This window comes from Zootermopsis nevadensis, unplaced genomic scaffold (genome assembly GCF_977971745.1).
Source record: "Zootermopsis nevadensis isolate Lab colony 2312 unplaced genomic scaffold, Znev_1.0 Znev_ptg000002l, whole genome shotgun sequence".
Taxonomy (NCBI): Eukaryota; Metazoa; Arthropoda; class Insecta; order Blattodea; family Termopsidae; genus Zootermopsis; species Zootermopsis nevadensis.
In genome coordinates this window covers 1,745,861-1,765,282 of record NW_028259134.1, presented here as the reverse complement: position 1 = coordinate 1,765,282, position 19,422 = coordinate 1,745,861, and the positions used below count along the sequence as shown (strand labels likewise).

Sequence of the window (19,422 nt, the reverse complement as noted above, 5' to 3'; positions counted from 1 at the left end):
TCCGGGCTATTCTACTAACAGTATTACTTCATCATCCATTCTTCCGGGATGTGTCCGCAAATTTAACATGAAATGAATAAATATGACGCGATCTGTAACAAAGGTAAAAAAACACTTGTTTTATTAATTCATTATTAACATTACTTGGAGCATTGTTTCTTTTGAACTGTTCTAGAACGTTCATAACTGTTTTTTCTGTGATTAATTTTTCGTTTTTGGAAAGATTATGTTTTGTTCTTAACTGTCCATTGATCCTTGCAATTGATTTCCCTTTCTTGTAACGTAACAAGGCTTATGTTACTTTTGTTTTATTCCCTTAAGCTGCATCCTGTCTTCCGTGTACTTAATCTGTTTCAACAAAACATCTTTCCATCACCTTCGGTTGATTTTCCTCATTTCATTGCAGCACGTTTTAGTTTTAAACTTTGTGGATGTTGAAGTATTTCAGACATGCACGTTTATTATCCTTGACTGTTGAAAGTATTTTCTATTTTCCAAATCCTTGTTCCTCTGTTCCCTTAATTCCTGTCTCTTCTCATTTTTCTTCAGCTGCTGATGTTTGAAATATTTTGATCTAATCCAACTCTGTTCACGCAAGGAATTCTCAAGAGTGATAAGTCATAAAATGACTTATTCTTGCCTTGGTGTAGTAATTTCATAAAACCTCTTTTAACAAATTCATCCTCAAGGTTTATTTAAACACTTTCTCAGCAAAAAAATTGTTATTCTTCACCTTTCTGACAGATACTTTCTTTTTATTTTGTAAAATCACCGCCCTGATGATGGAGGCAGCAAATACCTCCGAAACATCGGTGGACTTATACTACGGCGCTACAACCCAGAAGACAGCCAAAACCAAAATGAAAACTTCTGTGGCTTCTTGTTTCAATCTACTCCGTTATAAAAGATAACATAACCCTTTAAATATCCACATGTATGTCAGAGTAACCAGAAAACCAATATTGATACTGTAAATCACTAAATATTTTGGAAAAACACACAAACGATACGAATAAGGATACTTATTGACTGCTCTGATTTAAAATTTTGTAGCTAAATTTGAAAAATATAGCAACTACATTAATTAAAGTGCATTCAAAAATTGGTGTCCACCTCGTCTGAAGATCCAACAGGACAAGAAAGCCAAAACACAATATTAAAAGCAGTGTCCTGTTACTTACTCCGTCCAAGAAACGAGGAAGTAGCAAGATATTCATCAACTTCATAATCCGTACCCATCACCAAATATTATTAGCATAAGAAGTATTAAAATGACGGAATGTGGCAGTGATGATAAATTTCGATTAAAAACTATTTCAATCGGGAAAAAATTGAGAGAATAAAACACTTCCAAACCTAAGCAAAATATAACAGTAAAATTAAAATAAATCGTAAAAGAACGACGGTGTGTGTGTGTGTGGATTGAATTCAACCGGCTCAATACATGATTCAGGAGCGAAGGACATTGCTCCATATTTACAAAATTCAAAACCACTCTTTACTTTATTTTGGTTAAGCACTTCAGCGAAATTTGTCTCTTAATTACTTCTGAGTCCCTAAATTCTTTCAGTTTTTCAAATGAGGGTAACACACATCACACTCAACACATTACGTACAAGACAGACAATATGTGATAAATAATCATGTGTTGAAACGCTTATAAAATCACGGTCCAAGAAATTACGTAGACTAGTACCATATTCCTGTTCTTAATTCTTTATTACTCTGGCCCAAACGATGATATTTATTTACGAATCCGTTCACAATTTCTCTGACTATGGCGTGAGGAACCATCAATGAGCCTACAGAATTTAGGGTAGAAGATATAAAAATTGTTGCAAAAATAATAGTTCTGAAATTCCTGACTATGTCACATATTACGCGTGAGAAAACAAGAGACTGTAAATGGACACGTTCAAGATAGAAAGTGGGATTTTTGCATTTTCTCGTATCCAACAGGACAGCGTGCACGATATAGTGAGCTGTCAGAAAGAAAGTCCACACGGTGCGTTGCATTCTCCCTGGAAGTAATCGGATTGTGTACTGTCCGTATTTTTCCCACTTTCCTGAAGACAAATGTTAGAGTTAAAAATATGGATTTTATATGACAGCAAAATTGAATTCTGCGCGGATTCAACAGCTCAGTTCGTCACGCGAGAGTTTGTTCCACATTTTGGTGTAATACATAACGTTTTTAAACAATTTTTCTTTTCTGTTTGATATTTAAAAAAAGGAATAATACACTTCACATAGTTTATTTACACGATGTAATGGAATTTATATTTCTTTCAAACACGTTCCAAAACTTCGTTGTTTACTTTTAATTGTTTACATTAAAATTCGCGTCATCAGAGCTTTTTCTAATACACTCAAAACTAGTCGAAATATTACTCGTTCCATGGCGTTTACATTTGACTGCATTAAGGTAACTTATTTATTTATATATTTTTTTTCATATATATTTTTATATGTCGTGAAAAATGATGGTCTAATGTAAATCGAATATTTCGGTAAAGAACATCATTTGATATATTTTAAATGTTAATTATTGTAATATTTTAATATTTAATAAGAATTTATTGTGATTAGACGGACAAGATTTAAAATATATATTTATTATATCACAATATGACGCAACTTTACCACCTTATTTATTCATCTTTTGTGTTCACGTCTTAGACACACAAACTTGTAAAAGCTGAGACCAATTCTCTGCACTGTGAAGACATGCGTGTGGAGTTTACATGATGCCGAACGCACTGGTTGCTGAACAGAGGTCAAATGGAGGGTCCTGATTCCAGTACCCGTTGCAGATAGGGACAAAGATATTAAGTTTCCTTCCGGAAATGAGACTCCTGTCATCCAGCCCGTAAAAGATCCAGATCAGTGACTGAAGTATTTGTGTTCCAACCCCTTAATTGTAACCTGTATTCTTCGACGCTGAGAGTAACTGTTTTGTGACTCTAAAGGTCTCTTGAGAGAAACCAATGGGTGGACATCCCGTTTCATTTTTAAGCTAATTGCTAATGCGTCATGCCTTTGATTTTAACATCAAAGTCAGTTTTCCGAAAAATTACGATATCAGTTACGTCAATTAGACGAAAAGCACTTAACGCGATAAAACGCACGTGACATCTCGCTATAAAGGCATAAACTGAGCTTCCTGGCTGCCATTAAGCTCACCCTTCAACCCTTACAGGGCTTCTCAGTGTTTACATACTTTTCTTGTCAGCCATACTTCAGAGTAGGCCATATTTCAGTTTCTTTTTCTTTACTGCATTAACTAGATGTACTCCATACGAAGTCTAGAAACTTGACAACATTATATGCTCTTACACACGGGTGGAAGCCACCTCAAATTTATTAATCTTGTCTCATAAAAAAGACGGCTTTTATGTAAATACTCAGCACTTAATCCGGGCCACACTGATATATTTATTATTAAATATTTAGTTATAAATGATGTATTCTGTTAGTTTAATATGCTTAGTTAATGAAGATTTTTCCAATCAAATTTCAATTTTAATTGCGATATTTTTGTACGTAATTAATCAACAAATTAACTGCTATAATTACCACTTCTACGATCGTCATCGGTCCATTTATTGAGCCAACTCAAAACATTTCGCGTGTTCGAAACATGTCTCTTCGATACGTATTTCAACATTGCTTGTTTTCCTAGCCAAGTCCTCACTGGTTTATGGAGTCGGATGTCAGAATGACGAGTTTGGTGAAGCATCTCCACTCTACACTTGTCTGTATTCGGGACCCAGGCCGCTTGGATCGAATATCATCTTGACTACAGGCTATCATCCTGACAGTGTCTTGCTGTTCTCATTAGTTCGTGCCTCATAGGATACTGGCGCATGTAGGCTGCCTATTTCCAAACAAGCCTACCGCCTCCTTCCAAATTCTTGCGTGATCATATTACCATATTGTTCGATGGTACAGGGTGTTCCATTTTAAGCGCGACCCTAACTACAACACACTATACGGACCCCTTAGCGCACAAAATGACAAAACTAATGCCAATATTAAAGGTCGTAACTATTAATTACCTCTTTTGTGTTATGATACTATACTAGTAAGTAGACATTAATATTTATGTAGTCGAAATAGTGTCGTTAAACAATCTAAGACCTTAACGTCTAGTGTGCGTATCGAAATATTGAAAATGACGGTAACACACTTTTTTCAATTACAGATATCTCCTGTGTACTCACAAACAACGTCGTCTGATAAATCTCGTTTATGCAAGAATAGATCAAGTCTGATTATGGCATTGCATGCTCAATAAACCCAAGTCTCTCTAAATACAATATAACGCTTAATTAATATTAGTGACTTCTGGCATGCATATTAATGTCCACATCCATTAGTATCATAAATCTTCAGCAGTCAGCACAAATGATACGAACCATCTACATAGCAAAATCCGGAATCCTCCTCTGTCTTAAACTCCTACAATTTCTGCTCTGTTTAATCCAGGGGGAAGTTTCAAGACTCCTGACTTAAATATGGTAGTATTACTGTCGAAACGTTAGCACAAAGGAAGAATGACACACGTGGATAGGGGGTCAGAGACGGCTCGCAGTTTGATGCAAAGAACGTCTTTACTAACGACACGTGTCCAAAAATGAACTTAAAAAATGATTACCAGACTTCCAGTGTCACTGCAAGTTGTACCAACACTAACACATAAGGACCGAGTTACATACTCCAGTTCCTGGATTTTGGATTCCTCTCTCGTCTTTAGAAATTACAGTCAACAAGATATAATGAACATTAGTCACTACACCGTACAGAATCATAAACTCCATTGCCAAAAATGTGAATCAGGAACCCAAAAGGGAATAAACAAATATATATACTTTCCAACGTAAATATACGATGAAAGTTTTTGGAGAAGTTTTATGAAGAATTTTAGCTTATGCAAAGTTGGTAATAATAATAAATCACAGAGACAATGAAACCTATCCAGTGGAATTTAATGTGGGTTAATAACATCAAATTTAATCCGTATGTCTTATCACAACGCCATATTTTGTCAAATACAATGCGCTTATTTCATTAGAATTTAGTTATTTGCGATACGAAGTTTCACTGGCTAAAAGTCGAAATATTAGTTTAGTCTGATGGAAAATAAACAACAACTCACCCTGTCTACTGCCGAGGTAAAGAATGAGCTACACCCCCTCACCCCCTAAGGACCTACACGGCGTGTAGCGAGACATCTTTACATTTCTTTACAGCTTTACGAGGTTAAGATAATTAAAAACGAATAAATATATGCAGATATTAATGGACACACGGATATCTAGTTCATCTCACCTGCAGATGCTGCCTCTCACGTCAACTAACTGTGTCCTATGTCCAGCTCATTAATATTCTCCTCTCTCGCTTGTGACAAGAGTCCGTAGTAAATTTTTCAAAGGCTCTCATTGAAAATTATTTATTAACTTTGATTTTAATCTAGATTCCGCGTTGCCAGTTTGCTTTTCAATATCATTCTTCATCGTTAATTTCCTTTCATATTTTTTATCATCGCTTAACTATTTCTTTTTTGTAGATTTTCAATTACTTCCAAAACTTAGAAAAACGAAACTGCTCTTTTTTTCATTTTATTTTCTTTCAGTAACTTCGTTTATGTCACCCAAGCTCCCTCGTTACATGAGGTTGTCACTTTAACGAGAAATTGAATCGAACTCACACAGAAGCGTTAAAGAAACTGAAATAACACTAACGAATTAACAGGATCAGTCTCCAAGAGGCCATTAGTATCTAACAGATCAAGATGTAGCTTGCCCTAGTTTACAGAATCATGGGTCCAGCAACTCATCTTTTTCTTAGACATTTTCTGACAATATTTGTGGCGACATCTTTTAAATAAAACACGTATTTATTTTCTGAAAGGGACTCATAGTTAAAAGAAATTTTATGTGATATATTTTTTTTGGATGGAGTGTACATATTACGAAATACAACACAAAATTATCTTTTGACTCTAGGTAGTATGAATAATATTACAACACTATATCTGAAGACAGATCACCGCCGTGAAAAATACAAATTCTACAACAATATATTCATATATCAGAATAAACTATTGGTGTTGTATTTCCTTCCATGTTACTAATAATACGGAATAAAGAAATGGTGGATTAGGTTACCGTCATTGTCATTAGTAACATTTCAATACCGTGACCATTTTCGACACTGAATATCATCTCAGCAGGATACGCAGTCCTTTTACGTGACTCATAATTCCACAGATGTTACAGATACACCAGTAGGTATGAGATATAAACTTCCTGACAGATTATTAACCGAGAATTCGGACACCTAATTAGCAAATGGCGATTTAATCGTATTACCTGATGCAAACCGAACGATGGCTATGAACTGAGCACAAAAGCAGTGTAACACTAACCGAGCAAACAATTTGCAGAGTTGGTTCATTAACGACACGACACACGTCAGTTGCAGCTGAAGGGTGAAAGGCACGACGCGATGGAGTACGAAGACAGCCCTTGGTTGTTCCCAAAGTATTCTGCAGCGTCCAAACTACCTTTCTGGGGGGGGGGGGGGGGGGGTGTTGCTCGTGTTTCTCCATTACACTGAGTTTTACCTTCATAGTTACTTGTATCTCACCCGGCGGACCGTAGACCGCTGAAGGCCCTCATATACCATAAAGTTCATATATGTTATTTCGCCGCCTCGAATATAAAAGTGATAATTAAACTCATCTGATTCTTTTCAGAGTAAACTGTCTCAACTCTGAGACTATCTTAGTGCCAGATCGAGAATGCGACCCAAAACTTATCTTCTAAATCACATCGGTATTGACAATTAAATAATAGCATTTAACAGATAATTGCGTAAAAAATGATTTATAAATTCATAATCGGAGAATTGTAAATACAATTTTACCTGCTATTTTGTATGGTTGTAAGGTTGTGGACCCCTACTCTCACGGAAGTGTCGGGATGCCGTCCTGAAACAAATAACAGAAGAATTGAGAAAAATGCGCGATGAAGGAACTTCATAAATTGTACTCTTCGTTACATATCATTGAGGTGATAAGATAAAGGCACAGCAGATGTGAAATTTTAGTCAAATAAGCTAAAAAGTTAGCAATTTTTTTTAAATTGCAATTCCTAGCTTCTTAGAAGACCTCTGCTGAATGTACTTGGCAGAAAACACAACCCCCCCACACCCTATTTTTTGCGTGAAATAGGGTGCGCCACAGGGCTGTTTGGACCAACCTAAAATACAACTTTCTAAAGCTAGTACGTCGAGGTTTGAAGAATTTCACATTAAAAGCAGAGGATTCGCTTTGTGTAAAGATACAAGATGAAGTGGGATGTACAGATATTGCAGGATCTCAATGTGACGGCAGAGGCTGCGTCCTTTAGACAAGTGTTACAGATATGAATACACGAAGGGGAGTGTAACGCGAAGCGAACACGTCATGTACAAAATAAAAACATCAGACACCGAGAAGTGGGTCCTTCTTTTTAATTTGTTCTTGTCAGAAGTTGTTGAAACTACGTCGAGCAATGTTTGAATATAAACCAGGAATAAGAAATTAAATTTACTGTACAAGAACTTTATGAAATGTTGCACGTTCTTAATCGTAACTTATTTGGAGACGATGTGCCAACTGTGAGCGTTATGTCAGCGTGGGAGATGTCCATTTTGAATAGTTAAAGTGGGGAAAGATTTTATGTACGAATTGTAATGAGATTTGTAAGAGGAAAAGTGATAAGCAATTAACTTAAATTCGAAATAGTGAGGGCAAAAACATATTTACGTGCATTTTCATTTAAAGTGTGTGCTGTAAAAGGAGTTATGGTGACAAGATTCTTAAATTCCTCATAAAATCAATGTATCAAATATTCGTATTGAATGGATAAATAATGTTTACAAATACAGACTTAATAACGCCATCTAGAAGAAGACACTCAATTGGTGGACCAAATAAATACGTGGTTAGAAAAATATTTGGAGCTGGAACGGTTTTAAACTTTGAACTTTGAGGATGAAAAAGCTTTCCTTTCTGTTGGAGATGCAACACGATCTTTCTAGAAAAACAAAAAATGACACAAAGTTACTAGCTTTCACTAGACACATCAGGTGTTTTATTACGCCATGTAGACATGATACGATATAATATAATATTCAAATCACCAGATATTCTTTCCCGCGTCGTAATGGCAGTTATCGAGGGACCGGTGAGGAGACGGCTTGGTTTTAGAAGACATTAATGCAATCTACATACATTACACAGCCATAAGAAAGTCACATATAAGACAGTGTACTCTAGCATCATATTGTTTCAGCCCATCACAAGATACTAATAACAAAAAGTGTCAGTGATTATGTGTGAGGAATGAACACGGAGGTTGCAGGCGATATGTAACCGTGTTTAAAAATTCTTGCTACTGGGCACTTTCCTAAGCCTCTTCAATCCAATCCATACATTATTTGTTAAAGATTCGTTTTAACACGCTCCTCCAATCTTTCAATCTAGTTCCGCCAAGTTGTCTATTCATTTCGTTTCTTCCGACCAAAGTTCTATTTGCCCTTCTGATCTCTCTCATGCGAGCCAGCTTCATTCCTGGTTTGTTCACAGGCTGTTTCTCTTTAATGTAGCGTCGGATGACATGCGAATTGGGAAGGAAGTTGAAGGGAGTAATGCGACCTGTTTCAAGGTCAACCTGGAAGATCTGACGAATATGGAAAATCTTCTGGATAGCCGGCCACTGGACCGAGATTTGAACTCGGCACATCCGAATACAAAAGAAACAGGAGCTTCAACTACTCGACCGCGAAGTTTCATGTATCTCTTTTGTTAATTAACTCTGTCAAGCATAGGCTAGTGGAAACTTATTAAGACCGACAGTAACAAAGGATGAGAAATGAGAGACAAGGATTACTACAGTTCTTGTTAAGCAGAAATATCGTGACACAATCACAAGGCGTCACAACCCGAAGACCACAACCCATACTTCGAACGCACGCGGCACGATTTCACCGTCATTGATGACAACGGCTTGTAGTATTGAACTAGTGTGTAATCTAAAGAGGTAAAGGACAGCTTCTGACGTCAGGAACTACGATCAAGCCTCAGCAAAGTGAATTGGAAAGAATCCGAGACGAAAGTAACTGAGGTCAAAATTATCGTATTCGCCTGGAAATACTGAAGAATATCACGAAAGTCCGAGTTACGATAACCAGTATCAGGCACTTTACGGTTTGAACTCAACTACAAACCTGATGATTAAATCTTCGACACAGTCAAGTGGAATTCTCTGTTGCCATTTCCTCCAGCAACGCGAGCGTTACTCGGTCGCCAGACCCTCATTTCAGAGATCAGGGTGCACCATGGGAATTGTGGCAGGCGATAAAGTAGAACTGGCTTCATGCCCCATCTCGCTCCGAATTTATCTTAATCATTAACTGCCTCAAATCGAGCTGTCTCGTGAGATTTTATATGTGTTGTAGTACCAAAGAAGCTTCTCTGTCGTTGTACGACTGATCACCACGTACAGTTTTCAAACGATGTAAATCAGGAATTGTCAGCGTACAAGTTCATTAATTTTTAAAATAAAAATTTCAGCTTGGATTAAATTATTTCAACTGTCATGTTACGCGGCACTAGAACATGGACTGTTAATGTAAGGAAAAGAAAACATGAACTTAGGACATTTTAGAACAACATTTTTATTAAAATATTTTAACATAAGAGACAATTTGTAAGACATAGACGTAGATGTGAGGACAATTTCATTTCATAGAAACATGATTCGAAGCAGTGGGTAAAATTTAAATGACTCAAGATGTTCTAAAGATGATGCAAATAAAGAATATGACTGTCTTGTGGAATGAATGTAGTCAAAAACGCCTTACGAAGGAGCTGAGCGACTATCAGTTTATCAAGAAAGGCCTAGCACTATGGAGTTAATATAAAGTATGGAAAACGTCAGCAAAACATTTTCCGGCTTCACAGTATTAGGACGGAGATCATAGATCCAACAGTGGTGATCCTGTCCTCATGTCTTGCAGATCTTTAAGGATCCAGCCGGCTTAAGAGATCCATCAACTACGAAAGGCTCTTACTCAAGTTTCTCTCCTACCCTTGCCTTCACTCCCCCCTGATTTAACCCCCACAACACGATCTTACCTACCCCAACCCCTCCAAGCTTTACACCTTCGTGGATTCTCTTCCACTCCATTTCGCAGTCAATGCTCTTTTCTTCGGGGTAGTTTCAATTACACCGCTGAGACGGAAACAAGATGTACGCGCTCCGAACCATTTTGAGCGTCTGCAGCTCAGCATCCTCGGAAGGAGTGGCTTAATGAACTAATTGCAACTAGGTTAGGTTTCATTACAGACGAACCGTTTCCAGATGGCTGAGCAGATTCCCGTTTCTCTGTCCACGAATTCTCTTTCGCCCCCAATTAGTAGATCCTTGTATTGTATTGTCCTTTGTCATCGATTTGCTAAACGTAACAATTGTCGATTAATGTTTGTGTTTCAACAAACAGCACAATAGAACGTTAATGAAAATTATTCGTACTGAAATCTGTTTAACTCCACGGAGCAGAATCCTAGTGCAGGTGTTTAAGAAATTTCACAAGTTTTTTTCTAAACAAGAATTTTCATTACCACGACATTTTCCCGCCAATGAACTCCTTGCAATCGCTTTAATGTTGTCATCATCACACCCTCTCAGTGCACTCATGTGTATGTGTACTTAACGTCCTGTGCCTTTCAAGAAGATCTAAAATATTATTTTCTATCAATTATCACAATGCAATAGTTGTATTGTAAAGCGACTGTTACACAATTGTTCTGATTTGTTCCCACTTATTGAATTAAAATAATAAGTAAGTGAATTTTAATTAGACAGGACAGCTCAGACATACAAATGGCTGTCTACGAGGAGAAGGCAGTTTTTCTGGTCACTCAGTTCCAACCAGTGTCGATATTACGAATCCACGGAGCTACACCTCCACTGTTCCGTGCGGCTTTAAAGCACAAGGCAACTTCAGCTTTGTTTTAAAAATGCACACTCTTGCGTAAAATTACGAAAATGACGCGTTTTCAACGGACAATTTCCCTTGTATTTGTTCACAGGTTTTACAGTGACGTGACTATCTGTACGGGGGTGGGGGAGGCTGCCTTGTTGCATAGATCTGCAAGATAAGACAACAAACAATTTTCTGTTTCAGTTAGCTTACTTTCAATACACGTACCTTCAAAATTAAAGCGATTTCATATCATATTAAAGACTATTATGACCTCACGTGTTACCTGTTTCTATGTTAGATTTAGAAAGCTTTACCTATTGGGTATAATTCTGTGGTAACATACAACCCAACGTCTATTGTCGGGAAACACGAACAAGGATATTTGTCTGAAGGGCTAGTTTTAAAATGTAGAAGGGATGAAATATCGACATATAGTCCGTTCAATACGAGAAGCGATTGTTAAAATTGAACTGGACACCCAGTAACAAGACCGCTTAGCACGATCTTTGCATTACTGCAAGTAATTAAGAATCTACTTTTCTACCGTCACAGCTGAATAGTTAAAACTCCTGATTTTTTGGGGGGAGGCCTTTCCGGGTTAAAACGTATGTCATTTAAATATCAGGTAATCTCTTGGAGCTGGAGGCACAATCAGACCAGAATTCCCTTCACGACCTCGATCCTTACCAAGGTCAGCCGACGCGGGGGGGGGGGGGGGGGGGGGCCTTGTAGTTGTTGTGTTGATCTCAAGTTAGGAAACACAAAGCACCCGAAACGAGGGCACTCAGTAATTACACCAGCACATTCGTCACTGCTCTCAGGCTTAAACTAGCAATTAACAATAAATTTGTAAGGTAAACCCCAAATAGCTGTCAAAGCAATTCAATTGCCCTTTGTGATGATACAAAGTTCCCCATTTGCTCAGCGGCTTTAAGATGGAGGCGGTAAATTACTCGATTCGCCTATTATGATTTGTTAAGTGATGTTTGGAAACGGTAAATAACATAGACACAAGAACACAGTCATCTATGTACCGACCGCTGTGATAACCTCAAATCCTACTACATACATATACGTAGCTCAGGAAATTATTTGTAACTAAAGACGGTAAAGTGACATGCACCGGTTATCATCATTCGTGAAATCTAGAACAAGACAGAACAGAAGAAATGCATTCAAAATTTTGGTATGGAAATGTCAGGGTTTTGCTTTGCTATCATCGGTTCATAAGTCTGTAGATTATTATTTCTACACTAAGTACTTAAAGCGAATGAATTTATCGTCTTAAAAATTGCACATAAATGGAATGAGACGATATTTGTATTCAAGTGCACTTATAAATTCACCTTCTAAGAAGCATTATTAATCTAGGTGAGGTTGCAGGCTCTGAAAGCAACGGATGTGAAGATACCCGTCTTCTGAGATGTCGTGCAGTGTCGCCTAGTAAATATTAACCGACGTTTCGGAGGAACTTACTGCCTCCATCATCACCCGTCATCATCTACAAAATAAATTTAGTCACAATAGCCAAGTCCCTAAGCCCCTGGTTCCCGCTGTAAATTTTGTTTCTTAATACAAAATGTAACGTTTAAATATCGTCGTATTCTAACCTATAAACGATACTGGATTATCGGTTGTTCTTGTACGTTACTTTATACACACTATATTCGCTGTGCATTCAATAAAGAATAACAATCAACAAATACGAACTTAAAAATGTCATTTTTATTTTATTTAGTGTTCTGTCTGATGACAGGTCCATATGAACAGGATCCTTCCATCCTTTTCTCGGACTGGGACCTGTTCATATACGTTCTTGGCAGATGATCTAGAAGTGGTTTGCCATTGCCTTCTTCTGTGTGTGAATGGAGTAATTGTTGGGATGCCACGGAGGAAAACTCCGTGTTACCTAGACCACGGCCTTGCCCAACACAAGTTATAAATTCGGGCACCGCCGGGAATCGAACCCGAGACCCCAGGATTACAAGGCCAGCGTTCTAACCGCTAGACCACCGTGGCGGTGTACAAATGTCATACTGGATATTAATTGTTGGTTCGGGTAGTTTTCTTAAAAGAGTTTGGTAAAAATATTGTGACAGGAAAAAAGTGTACAGTCCACAGATCAGGAGAAAATCCCTGATAGGAATTCGATATACGCGCATGCGCAAGATTTCGCGGTGAGTGACGACTGATCCTAAAAGCATTCGTTCCACAACCACTGAACGAACAACAGACGACAGGCTTTCATGTGTTCTAATGGGTACAGCTTTAAGATTACCTCACAGTGGCACAGCGATTTAATCTAGAATATTATCACAACACCCACAGAACACATTACAGGTGCACTCACTACACGCTACTCTTAACTGCTTGATGTTTTCAGTCTGTGTAGTAGCGTAAAACTCTGACGTGTCACACTTCCCACCAATAGCAGCTCTCTAGTCCACCAGGCAGTAAACATTCCCCCAGCAGGGATTTTCTCGTCATCTGTGGACAGTAGTAACTCATATATATAATTTATATACCTGACGATGTGTACATATTGTCGAAACATGTTTGTCTACGAAAAACTGAAAAGACGGTTTAACAAAAAAAAACTGTGAATGACATTGTAAAGAGGGTATTGTGCAAAAGTTATTGTTTTTCACAACATAAACAAATTCAGGAAAGATCTCTGTTATGACAGTCCGATTCCAGGCTGGGATTCGAATCCAGGAAGCAAGTGTGCCAACCATTTGTGATGTACCCTACTGTTGTCATGTTGGTATTGAGAGTGGGTGTAGTGTTGTGTTGCTCGTGTTAACATGCCACCCCCGACTACAATGGACGACACGTACAGGGGGACTTCTCCCGTCACGTCAATCTTGTCACTGCGCCCAACAAAAATTTCCCTCCTCCTCACACAAACTTCCCTCCATTGTTGAGTACTCTGCTCCACCCTCTCTTATTGTACCGTAATTTCATCACTGTCACAAGACCAGATCAGCAAACTCGAAACGGTCCCGTTGTTACAATGCGGCTGGCAACTTCTGTTTCACTTGTCCTCTGTTCAGATGTGACAGTCAGCGCTTCTATTTCCACAGTGGCGAAACACAAAACCAGCTCCATGGGAGAGTCACTGTCCTTTGCATCCGAAGAAGCGATATCTTTCCATGATGTATTGCAACGTAAATTGTGCATGTATTTCTTGTTTCCCCTAATTCGTTTTACAAACAACATTAACAAGAAATATAATTCGATAAAAGAAAAAAATAATTCAATGAACATTGGTGGTAGACTACATTAAGGGGCAGTAAGTTGGGAACCACAGGTAAATATCAAGGTTCACGTTCCAGCCGCTTTACACCGATACCAATACCAAATTGGGGGGTGGGGGGGTTGAGTAGAGTCTAAGATAAAGTTTTAGAGTGATACGATGATAAAAGGTATTTGAGAGTAGAAGACAGAGGACAATAAAGATGAGTTAATTCTCCATTTTATCAAGTTTCATAACTTTAAGGCGGGCACTATTTCTACTAGAAAATAAAATGCAATAAATAAGTCATCTTTCCAGTGCCCCCCTTTTTTTTATCAATATTTCAGTTTTCTAACTTTACATGTCACTTTGTACATACATACATACCCAAATGCACACGGAAATTAAATTTCAAGAACAAAGACTTCATTGGGACAGCTCCAGTCTCGTTACTACTATAGCCTGTGGCACGCAGGGGGGGGGGGGGGGGGAGGGGGTTCACAATTTTATACACTCTGTACTTTCGTCTCTCTCTCTTCTTATATCCGTCCTTCTGCCTAACATCATAAATATTCCAGAGAACGTTTCTGGGCAAAAAGAAGGATGAAATTAATTTTATCCCCCTTACGTCTGCCTTTTGTCTCGTATCTGTCAAAAAACCAGCATTTTTCATATATGAAACTACTGATCGCATATCGATTAAATATGTGACCCCTATCTTACATGAGAAAGTGAAGTATGATTTTGAGATTTCGTAATTCTTAACGCAGAGTAATCAATTACATAACTGTCCATTTTTTTTTAAAATATCAGTGAGATACACACATTTAATAAGTGCGTAAAACTAAATATATACTTTAAATGTCCAACTGCAATATTTGTATTAGGAATATGTAAAGAGGCACCAAGGACATTGAGGTGTATGTATCGTAACTGCAAAGATGGCATTTGAAAAGTAGGCATTTGTGTATTCAATATTTCAACTCTTGCATTACTTTAAATTCAATGGTCCATCCTCTCGGATTGAAACTTCATTGTACAAAGAGTCTCGGAGTGTGAATTATTGTTGTTGTTGTACAGTGGTTACTGTGTTGTAAAAATTACCACCTCCAAAATACGTTTTCTTCATAAGTTACATAGGCTCGCTCCTAAACGCCATTTACAATAGAACAAATTGGAATCCCTTTTAATGCAAAAATATTGGATTTGTAAAAATAAGAGACGTAATCTGTATTGAAATTCTTTATTTGATCTTATTACCGACAGCTAGCCTGGAGCCCCATGGTTATTAAGACAAGGGAATCGTGAAAGAAATTCCTTGTAAGAGATATTGCTTAATCTGTGCAGATATCTGCTAAGATGCCCGCTTAAGGTTTGAGTGGAATATCTGTGGCGAATTGACAATTTTTATATTGTCACGTGCCATTTTAATAGACTAGAGCTAGGAACCGACGCTACAAATTTATATTTCGACGCTCATCTGAATTCTTTAGGCTGCCTGAAACATGAAATCAGTGACGAGTTCGTGTGTAATTATTTCGTATTTTGGGTGTGGTGGGTGAGCTTATATTACGCTCAGACGTTTATTTAGGGCAGGGAATCGATTTAAGCAGAACCTGTAGCTACTGAAACCCGCGGTTATTCACTTGTGACAAAGTTAAATTGAAGCAACGTCTCGAAATGAGAACGGCGAAGTAAATCAAATCCCATTATTTTCTTGTTCTGTGAACGGATTATTGATCATTGTGGCATGTGGCGTGTGGAATATTCAGCTTCTTTGCTAATAAATGTTGTTATATTACAACCAAATACCAGGAAACTGTCATTCGCCAGTCACTGCCGTCTTTATACATTCCCCTGCGTTCTTTGAGATGACAAATAATGAAATATTCTTCATTAGCGTGTTATCCATTTCCATAAATGTATCTGGATTTCATTTTGTCAGAAATCCTCGACAGGCTATATATACAGTGTGTCTGTGTCTGGCTAAAGTAAAATTACTCTCTTATAATACTGTTCTGGATTGTATTTGTATACGAAAGCAAGGATCCGTAATTGTCTTGGGCAAGCAGTCCCTAAATTGTACCTAATCTAAAATTCATTGCGAATGCAATTTTTATTTCTGCCGTTCATAAATATTTTAGATTCGTCAAATTTTTAAGAGTTAGCCGCCTTTTTTATTATTATTATTCCATCTATTCACCACTTTATAGGGTATTTACTTCCATGTACCCGAGACAAACCTTGCCCCTCAGGTACATAGCGCAACAGCTATCTCCGAAATACATTTTGTTTTTGTGTTTCACATGTATTATGTACTTTTATTGTGAGGGATGACTATATATTTTACGACAGCGTCTTTCGAATGATGTATGAAGATCCCAAAATGGTATTTTTGTCTAAGTTCCCTGATGTCATGCTCGCCCGGAATGTTGGCCAAATATTTCCTGAGTGACTTGGAGACAATTCCAGTTGCTCCTATAATTATTTGAGATTAGTTGTACTCTCACTTTCCACATTCTCTGTATTTCAATGAGAAGGTCCTTGTTGTTGTTTTTATTATTATTATATCCTGTAGTCTGGTGACTTATCCTAAACACACAGGCTCACAGATCATTTCATCAAGAGATTTCTCGCCCCATGTAACATTTCGTAACAGGCCTTTCTTTCACTGTGGATAAGTTGATAGCACCCCCCCCCCCCCCGCACACCCCAAACTGGAGGAACAAGCCTCGTCAGCTGTCCGACACGGATTATTAAATAATTCGCTGTTGCCCTCCGCCTTCAGTGGACGTGCAATGGACCCACTTAAAGTCGATGGTTGTTGTTCAATTCAAAACCTGTTATAACGCAAATTTCACAAAATGCTGAAGATAAACAAACATTTATGTTCGCTCCCGCTGTCGTCTACCGATGGCGTAAGGCATAAGTCGGTAGATAGATTAAGGACAGAGATTCGTGTAATTTGCAGCTCAAATTTTGAGTCATTAGTCTCCAGTCTCAGGTCGTTAGTTTGGCCTACAGAATGAGCAGCTTTTCTACTTGATGTAACCTAATTGTAAGACAAATAGAAACCTGGATGAATCGAAATACGTACTTATTTTTGCATAAACTTTTCATGTACTGGTAAATGTTCCTTTCTCAAAAGAGCAGTGTCGTTCATTTTGTGACCCTGTCGCTCAGATCACAAATGGGAACGCCCAACATTTTAGGCCTATAACTAACTCCAATTGTGGCTTGTTCGTTTACTGTAAAAACCGAGTCCCTACATCGTCGTTAGCATCATTTTAAGGATCAATCTTGTTAGACCGATCCGCCTCTAGCATTAATCGCAACTGATCATTCCATTTTTGCATTGTCTATCTCACTAACGACATATTTTGTCAAAGAAAATTATTGTGTGATACGTAAAGCTGTTTTTTTGTAAATTCGTTTGTACAATTTTTAAATAAACTGCAACTGAAATTCTGTACATGGTTCTGATTTATAACTTCGCATTCCGGGACTCGATAATTATGGGTGAATCGGTACACCCAGTCTTCATGTTCCTTTTATGCATTTCGTTTATACCGATGCATACATGCAGCGAATACTCATAATAGTAAATATTAAAATCAAGGACACAGAGCTCGTTAAATTGGACATGTATGAATATTTCAACGTATAATGAGAATATTTATTTATATACGCGCACCATTTCGGAATAGAGGTCGCACGCTGTGCAGAGAATCTCTTTCAACTGCCCATTTTCCTCTGTCACCGAAGTATGTTTACCTCATTACATACCTTACCATTCACTTTCTCGAGCAGAATTGGCGCTTCGATCGTTTAAAGGAGATAGACCCATACGTGACAGCAAGACCGGCTTAAACGCTCAGAAGCACTGTTAGTCTCTGTCTGTCCCCGAGGATGAAGACCCCGGTACCCACCTGATACGAGGTTGGATTGGCCACAAGATGCGATACCGAAGCGATAAATTTCCGTCTTTGACAAAAGTAGATCCTCTGTTATGTAGCCCCACGGCCAGGACACGGAAATTATCTGACACAATCATGAATGTGAGTGATTAAGATAAGGTGGTTCTTGGAGGTACCACCATCGGCCACTGTGAAGATCTCACGTGAGCGGCGCCGATAACTTAACCCGGAAACTGACAACTACCCCAGACGGAATTACGGTACCCGGGACATATTTTATCAACGGAAGGATTGACTACAGACAGAGAGAAGTAGAAGGCTGCTGTGTGGAGGTTTACAACCGGATTTCCTGACATCCCGAAGCCGCTGACTCAAATCACGAAAGAAAAGCGAACCGTTCAGAATTCCGAAAAAAATAAGTGGCTTTCAGGTCCCTGAAAATGTCGCTGTGGTTTGCATTCTTGCTAGAATTTACGCGGCCGAGCGAGCTGATGGTCCAGAATTGCAGAATTATTATCACAAATACAGAATGGTCACGAGTGATCTGGCTAAGCACAGCAACACCCAATCCACACTTGAGAGGAACAACTACGTGAGTCGAAGTAGCTCATCTGCCTTACTAACGAACTACCAAACCAAACTACTCAGCTTCAGAATCCGATTCTGACTCAGCTGATGACGGAATTTCCGACTTTTATGGAAGCTAAAATTATTTTGAATGTTAAAAGAAACCTACCACTGGGCTCAAACTGAGCCAGCTAAATCCACCCCACACACTGTTTTTCGAATATTCATTTTTTGGCATTCTCCACCTTCTAGCGTGAGCGAAGGACACGTTGTGGGCCCCTCCACGTCTGTCTGTCAAGTTTCTTATCGCAACATTTTTGTGTGTATTTATTATTACCTTTGTTACCCTGCCATCGGACGTGACGTGGCGTAAAGAACGCCTATGACATTTTAGTGTTGGCTACCAGTCCCAAAGAGTAGAACTACACGTTTCAAACCTTGCAATATTACCATCACAACTACGTCTAGGTTTGATGCTTTCCATAGCCTGATCTATTTAAAGCGTCATTAAACAAACAATACGTACATCTAGCTTTCCTACTGAAACTCTGTGTCCAGTACCCCATGTATCTCATCCTTCTTGAATTATACCTTTTTTTATTTATTTATTGTTCTGTCTGACGACAGGTCCATATGAACAGGATCCTTCCATCCTTTTCTCGGACT

At 38.3% G+C, this 19,422-nt stretch overlaps 1 long non-coding RNA gene across 1 annotated transcript in view; it reads right to left on the bottom strand.

Moving 5' to 3' along the window:
• The window catches only part of LOC147875026 (uncharacterized), a 203,929-nt gene that overhangs the window by 139,535 nt on the left and 44,972 nt on the right, over positions 1 to 19,422 (bottom strand). The window contains exon 2 of the long non-coding RNA XR_015537596.1: positions 6,931 to 6,994. This is a non-coding gene — a long non-coding RNA (uncharacterized LOC147875026). The remainder of the gene's footprint in view (positions 1 to 6,930; positions 6,995 to 19,422) is intronic.